This window comes from Mesocricetus auratus, unplaced genomic scaffold, assembly GCF_017639785.1.
Source record: "Mesocricetus auratus isolate SY011 unplaced genomic scaffold, BCM_Maur_2.0 Super-Scaffold_100006, whole genome shotgun sequence".
Lineage (NCBI taxonomy): Eukaryota > Metazoa > Chordata > Mammalia > Rodentia > Cricetidae > Mesocricetus > Mesocricetus auratus.
In genome coordinates this window covers 12,799,999-12,807,720 of record NW_024429190.1, presented here as the reverse complement: position 1 = coordinate 12,807,720, position 7,722 = coordinate 12,799,999, and the positions used below count along the sequence as shown (strand labels likewise).

Here is a 7,722-nt window from a genome sequence, read left to right as displayed (position 1 = left end):
CACCCAGGTCAGTGAGCTGCAGTACTGGGATTGCAGGCTTGTGCCATCGTGCTTGCTGGGTTAGGACTGCAAACTCATACTTATGTAACAAACACTTAGCCCACTGAGCCGTCTCAGTCTCTCCTCTTATTTTATTTTTTTGGAGACAGGGTCTCATTTAGCTTAGCTTAGCCTTGAACTCATTTGCAAGTCAAGATGGCCCCAAATTCCAGATCCTCTCTACTTCCCAAGTATTGAGTACAAGTAGGTATATGGCACCACATACAGCTCTGATTTTGTTGTTGTTATTTGAACCAGGGTCTCATTATATAGACAAGGCTGTTTTTTTTTTCTTTAATTCACAGAGATTCCCCTGTCTTTACCTTCTGATTAAAGTTGGGTGCTAGGGATGTAAACCAGGGCCCTTTGAATGTGAGATGACTGATCTGACACTAAGTCACAGCAGTTTGGTATGTGTTTGTTTAGCTTATTTTTAAAATGGGTTTTTTTTTGTTAAGATTTATTATATATACAGTGCTCTGTCTGCATGTATGCCTGAGGGCCAGAAGAGGGCACCAGATCTCATTACAGATGGCTGTGAGTCACCATGTGGTTGCTGGAAATTGAACTCAGGACCTCTGTCTGGGAGAGCAGCGAGTGCTCTTAACTGCTGAACCATCTCTCTAGCCCTACTGTTGTTTTAGCACTTGCCTAAATAAAATAAACTAGGTTTAGTGGTCCTTACTCTAAACCTAGCTCGTAGGAGACTGAGGCAGGAGGATTGCTGTGAGTTCACAACCGGTCTAAGCTGTATAGATCCTGTCTCAACAAACACAAAATTTAAAAAATTAGTATTGCAAATAGTTTAGGTTAGTTGTGCTGGCACACCTGTAATCCGGCTTTCAGGAGGATGAGGGAAGAGAATTCAAAGTTCTGTGACAGGGACTGGAGAGATGGCTCAGTGGTTAAGGGCTTTGTAGCTCTTACAGAGGATCCAGGTTGAGTTCCCAACACCCACAAGTTAACAACCATCAGTAACTCCAGTTCCAGGGGAATCTCTGACTCCCTCTTCTGACCTCTGTGGGCACCAGGCATAGGAATGGAATATATACCAACATGTTGACAAAGCACTCACACACATAAAATAAACACAAACAACAACAACAACAAAACTAGGGCCAGGCATGGAGGCACACACCTTTAATACTAGCCCTCAAGAGATAGAGGCCGGTGGATCTCTGTGAGTCAGTGCTATAATAGTGAGACTCTGGCTCCAAAATAAATACACCTAAAACAAATTTTGTTTTAGTTTTGGTTTTTTTTTTTTTTTTTTTTTTTTTGAGACATGGTTTCTCTATGTGGCCTTGGCTGTCCTGGAACTCACTACGTAGACCAGGATGGCCTCTAACACCTGTCTCTTCCTCTTGCATGCTGGGGTTAAAGACATGTGTCACTATGGCCCAGTAAAAAACATGTTTTGTTTTGTTTGTTTGTTTTTAAGAAAAAGTTTCAGAACAGCCTAGATTACATAGTGAGATGGTCCTTTTTTTTTTTTTTTTTTTTTTTTTTTACGTTCTAAGCCAGGTGTTGACGCACACCTTTAATTCCAATACTTGTGAGGCAGAGGCAGGCAGATCTTTGTGACTTCCAGGACAGCAAGGGCTACACTGAGAAACCCTGTCTCAAAAAACACTTCAGTGTATATTTGGCATAACAGTCCTTAGTCAGCTGTGTCTCGTTATTTCCTTTCAGGGTGTTGGCTCATCCTCTCACTCTCGTGACATTGTATTTTCCAGAGCATACATTTTTGTGGTTTTCATTAAGTCCATCTTATTAACGGTTTCTTTCATGCATCATGCCCTTGGCATTCTCTCCCTTGCCTTTCAATTTGTCTAGGTATGCAAACTGGGCTGGAATTGAACTTAGGAAGTGATTCTTGCCTCAGCTTCCCGAGTACTGCGATTGACCACCATGGCATGGTGTTGTCTCTACAAGTAATCAATACACCCCAAGTCATTTACACTTTAAAAAAAATTGTGTGTGTGTGTGTGTGTGTGTCACAGCACGGATGTGGATGTTAGAGGACTATTACTGGAATTGGTTCTCTCCTTCTACCATGTAGGACCCAGATAGTGAACTCAGATTGTCAGTCTTTTCAAAAATTGCCTGTATTTGCTGAACCATCTCACTGGCTCTTCATCTAGACACCACTCTTCCATGGAGTTTCAAGTTTAGTTTTATACTTTACATTTTATTCTATGATGAGTTAATTTTTGTTAAGTGTGTAATGTATGTGTCTATTTTCTCATATAGTTGTGTAGTTGCTCTGGCACCACTGCTTAGAAAAACTATCTTGTCTTCACTGTATTGTCTTTGTTCTTTTGTCAGAGATCAATTTCTCCACTTGGAAACAGTGGCAACATACCTGTAGTCCCAGCAACTTGGAAGGACTAAGGCTGACTCAGATCAGTTGAGCTCAGGAGTTCAAGACTGATCTGGGCAACATGGTGAGGCTACCTTAAAAGGCTAGTTTACACTATTTATGGGTCTATTTGTGGATCCTATTCCTGCACCGATCTATTTATTACATGAAGTATCTGTCTGTCCTCTCACCAGTAAGAGGTTGTCTCACTTGTTTAAGGTTTTTGTTCTGCCACTTATTATTTATGTGCACACATGTGGCTTGGGTGTAGAAGTCAGAGGACAACTTTTAGCTGGTTGTTGGTTGTCTCTTTCCAGTATGTGGGCCCCAGGCATAGAGCTCAGGTCATGCTATTACCTGTCTAGACATCCTGCTGCCCCAACTTTCAGTCTGGAGACCAGAGAATGTCAGTTCTCCACATGTACTCCCTTTCTTCAATGCTCCTTGACTATTTGGAGTCTTTTTTCTCCCTCCATGTAAACTTTTTTTTTTTTTTTTTAGTTTTTCGAGACAAGGTTTCTTTGTGGCTTTGGAGGCTGTCCTGGAACTCACTCTATAGACCAGGCTGGCCTCGAACTCACAGAGATCCGCCTGCCTCTGCCTCCCGAGTGCTGGGATTAAAGGCGTGCGCCACCAACGCCCAGCCCCTCCATGTAAACTTAAGGGTCAGTTTGTCTATATCCACAAAATAACTTGGGGGACTTTGGAACTTTCTGAATTGATAAGTCAGGTTGGGAAGGACTCATATCTTCACAACATTGTGTCTTCTTATTCACAAACATGCAATGTCTCCTCTTTAGTTCTCTGATTATGTCCTTCAGAGTTTGATAGGCATTTTGTTAAATCTGTGCCTTATGTTTCATTTTCTACTTGTCCACTGCTGGTGTATAGGGAAGCAACTGAGTTTTAACTTTATACCTTGCAGCTTTTTCTACAATGGCTTATCGATAACAGTTTTCCTGTGAGTTCTGTGGATTTGCTTTTATTTCTTTTGTTATACTGCATTTACTGTGACTTCCCAAACAGTGCAAAAAGGAGCAGAAGGAGAGCAAATCGTCACCTTGTTCCTTACTTTACTGGAGAGAAAACTCATAATTTAACTATAATGTTAAAAGTGTTTCTCAGATATTCTCTATCCCATTGAAGTTCCTGTCTATTCTAGTTTACAACTATGGAGTCATAAAATGGGTATCAATTAAAAATCTTTATTACATTTGTATGGTGTGTACATCACGGTGCATGTGTGGATGTCAGAGGACAGCTTGCAGGTAGGATTGACTCCTTCCCTCCACGTGTGTGTCCTGGAGTTGAACTCAGGTCATTAGATCTGTCAGGAGGTGCCTTTCCCATGAACATCCTTTCAGCTGACTCGAATATTTATCTCTTTTTTTAAGTTTAAAACAACTTTCAAATTTTTACATATAAAAGTGTTTTTGTATGCATGTGTTCCATGTACAAGCTTGGGTCCTGCAGAGACCAGAAGGTACTGGATCCCCTAAGACTGGAGTTACAGATGATTGTGAGCTGCCATGTGGGTGCTGGGAAGTGAATCTAGGTCCTCTCCAAAAGCAGTCAGTGCTCTTAGCCATTGAGCCATCTCACCAGCCCTCAAATGTTTATTAGTAATTGTCATCTCACGGATTAAGCCCAATGGCAAAGTTATAACCCAGGGTTCTTCTGCATTAAAACAACCCCTTTTTTGTACATCAAAGAAATTCTTGTTTACTCTTGTGTCCTGAAGACTCAAGTCTATCTCATTTCTGTTTTATTAATTTGATGCTGGCTGCTAACACCTTCCACATTTTAAATTTTATTTTTTGTGTGTATGTGGGATCAATTCTCTCCTTTCACCATATGGGTTTGGTGTCAAACTCATGTCATTAGCCTTATTGGCAGGAAACATTACCTGCTAAGCCATCCACTGATCCCCAAAGCCTATTGTCTTTGATCCACTTTAAATGGAGTCATTCTGGTGCTCTGGATCGGGAATGGAGAGGAGTGGTTCTACCCTTAGTATCTTATCACATGGGCTGGATTGTGCAGAGCTGAATCCTGCTTTAGCTCACTTTCTGGGGAGTTGTATTTTGTGGAAAGACAAGCAAGTGGCTGTGAACAACTGAGAAACGGGACCTGGGCTGTGGCAGGTGTTGAGATTTATGCTTTTTACTTAGGACTGAAGGAGGTGGTCCCAGCAGAACCCCACCAGGAGTTTCAGAGTAGGTAATGGTTTTCAGGATTGAGGGCTAGGATCGTGCATGCAGCACAAGACTGTCAACTCTGAGGACACTCCACTGTCATTCCCCATCACGCTCAGCATTCACAGCAGCCCCAAACAAAACTCTGTACCAACTCGGCTGCCTACAGTGACTGTGTCTGACCTCAGGCAAAGAGGGAGCCTATCTCTGCTCTCAGTGTAGAGTCGGTCTTCACAAATACTGACTCAGTGGTGGACTCACAGTACTGCAGACCAGGGCACCCTAGCCTGTTAGCTGGCATGAGCCACCTTCCCTGACCCTTACACAGAAAGCCACACTTCCAGGACTCTTTTCCGCAAGCTGTTCTCTTCCTCCTCCAGCCTGTCTGAACTGGCTAGGGTGTTTTGCCATAGTGTTCTATTTTCTCTTCCCAGAATTTGCCTCTGGCTTTGTCCTCTGTCATCAGGAGTGCTTGCATTCATCTGTTCAGAAGAGACCAGAAAGGGGAGCCAGGTGGAAAAAATGAGGTTCTTCAGTTAGACAAAACACATTGGCTATAATGTAGCTCCATGGAAGAGTGCTGGCCTCATTTGCGAGGCCCTGGGTTCAATCATCACCACCACCACCCCAAACCCTCACACTACCCAGTACATTTTAAGTGGCAGTTCTGAGGTTCAGGAGAGTGAAAAGCCATATGAACATTGTATAGTAACTTCCTCGGAGTTAAAACGTTGCATCTTGGAAGAAACTGTTAAGATGCTGTATGTTCTGGGTGGTGGTAATGATGAATATTCCATCTTGAAAGCAAACTCATTAACACTCAGGAAGTTAGTTCAAATGTTTCAGCAAGTCCTTGAAACTGACCAGATTCACCAGTCCTCTTTGTCCTCAAGATATATGAGAGACATCTCATCCAGACCAGCTACCTGAGAGAGGGTCAGAAACAGCTGAGATGCCTGAAACAGTCTGTCCAACTGCCTGCTGTGCAGTGAGCTCCAGAGTTCCAGCTGTACTGATATGGGGTGGGTTTTGATGAGACAATAAGCTCACTAGTTTACAGGACTGTAGCTGTATCCTGTTGGCCTGGTGCTGCAGGGATAGCAACTTGTCATAAGCATCAGTTGAATGGCGACTGGCCTAGCTCCAGAGAGCAAACACCTAGCCTAATCCATTCTTTGACTGACCAGATACCTTTTATCCCCCTATGTGAACTTTGTATGGAACTTTTCGAAGAAGACAAAGGCCTATGCAAAACTTGGTTCAGGAAACCTGGAAATTTGTGGTACCTATGAATCAAGACTCTGTACATGATATTGTCTTTTTGGAAGCCTCATTCAAGTTGTTCTGAGCATATGGTAATCAACTGACTAAAGTGTAAATATAGAGAAAAATAAAAATGCTGTGGGCATAGAGAATGTACTTCAGTTCCACAAAGCTGAGGTCTCCTGCAGAGGCAACAGCTAAATTCATTCTTACAGTGTCTCTGGGTTTTCTTTCAACATACCCGTGTGACCCCACACCCAAGCAGAGACATCCACAACTCTGGACTCTGGTGGTACCTTTACTTTGCTCTGTCACCAGTTCACAATCAGGGATGAGTAAATGTTTGTCCACATCTCCCTCTGAATAGCTGCACAATTTATCAGCATTTACTAAGGGGTTGGGAAAGTAGTTCAACTGATAGAACGCTTGTTAGGAAGCATGAGGCTGAGGCCCTGTTCAATCCCCAGAACAATAAACTGTTCCAATCCTGAACCTCTGTGCTGTAGTGAAAACATGGAAGATCTGGTAAGCAAAGTGGGACAAAGTGGTGTGTAGTAGGTTCATGTGACTCAGATGGGACAGACAAAGAAAGTAATGAGGCCTGAAGAAATGGCTTGAAGGATAAAGCACTTGCTGTTCTTTCAGAAGACCTGAATTTGGTTTCCAGCACCCATGTCAGCTGGCTTATAAGCAGCTGTAACTCTGGTTATAGGGAATTCCATACCAGCTTATGGCCTCCACAGGTACCTGCATGCGTGTGGCATACATAAACTCAGGCATGTATACATACACACACACACACAGGTACACGCACGAACATGCAGGCACACATACAGAAAGGCACACGTGCACCCCCAGACACACAGAAGAGAATGTTAGGTATGATAAAACTTCCAAAAGCAATAAAGATAAGCACACTTTCAGTACCCAAAGGAAATAGCATCAAGAATAAGCAGAAGACAAGAACTTGATGAAAATGGTGACCTCTGCTTCCGAGTAACCCGGTGAAGAGAAGGGATGAGTAGAGGCACAGATGGACCCCACCTGGCCCTGCATCTGTGGTCTCACAAGATGACTGACAGGTACCTGGCAGTTCACAAGATAACTGACAGGTACCTGGCAGTTCAGTGTACTAATCTCTTCATTTTTTATTTTTTTATTTTTTTTAATTTTTAATTTACGAGACAGGGTTTCTCTGTTTTGGAGGCTGTCGGTCCAGCCTGGCCTCGAACTCACAGAGATCCACTTGCCTCTGCCTCCCGAGTGCTGGGATTAAAGGCATGCGCCACCAACGCCTGGCTAATCTCTTCATTTTTATGTTTGTTTGTTTTTTTAAAAAATATGGGATGCTTCATGAATTTGCTTGTCTTCCTTGGTCTGGGGCCATACTAATCTTTGTATCATTCCAATTTTTTTAGTAGAGACAGGTGGATCTCTGTGAGTTTGAGACCAGCCTGGTCTACAGAGCAAGTTCCAGGACAGCCTTCAAAACAATATAGAGAAACTCTGTCTCAGAAAAACAAAACAAAACAAAAACAAAAACAAAAACAAAACCTCCTGCTAGGTGGTGGTGGTACATACCTTTAATCCCAGCACTAGAGGCAGAAGACAGCCTGGTCTACTGAGTGAGTTCCAGGACAGCCAGGGTTACACAGAGAAACCCTGTCTTGAAAAGCAAAAAACGCCAGGTGGTGGTGGCTCACGCCTTTAATCCCAGCACTTGGGAGGCAGAGGCAGGCGGATCTCTGTGAGTTCGAGGCTGGGCTGGACCTACAGCCTCCAAAACAATAAAGAAGAAATAAGAAATAAGAAATAAGAAAAGAAGAAGAAGAAGAAGAAGAAGAAGAAGAAGAAGAAGAAGAA

At 42.9% G+C, this 7,722-nt stretch overlaps 1 pseudogene; it reads right to left on the bottom strand.

Moving 5' to 3' along the window:
* Nucleotides 1-7,194: 7,194 nt before the first annotated feature.
* On the bottom strand, nucleotides 7,195-7,295 carry LOC121141068 (annotated as a pseudogene).
* Nucleotides 7,296-7,722: the final 427 nt, after the last annotated feature.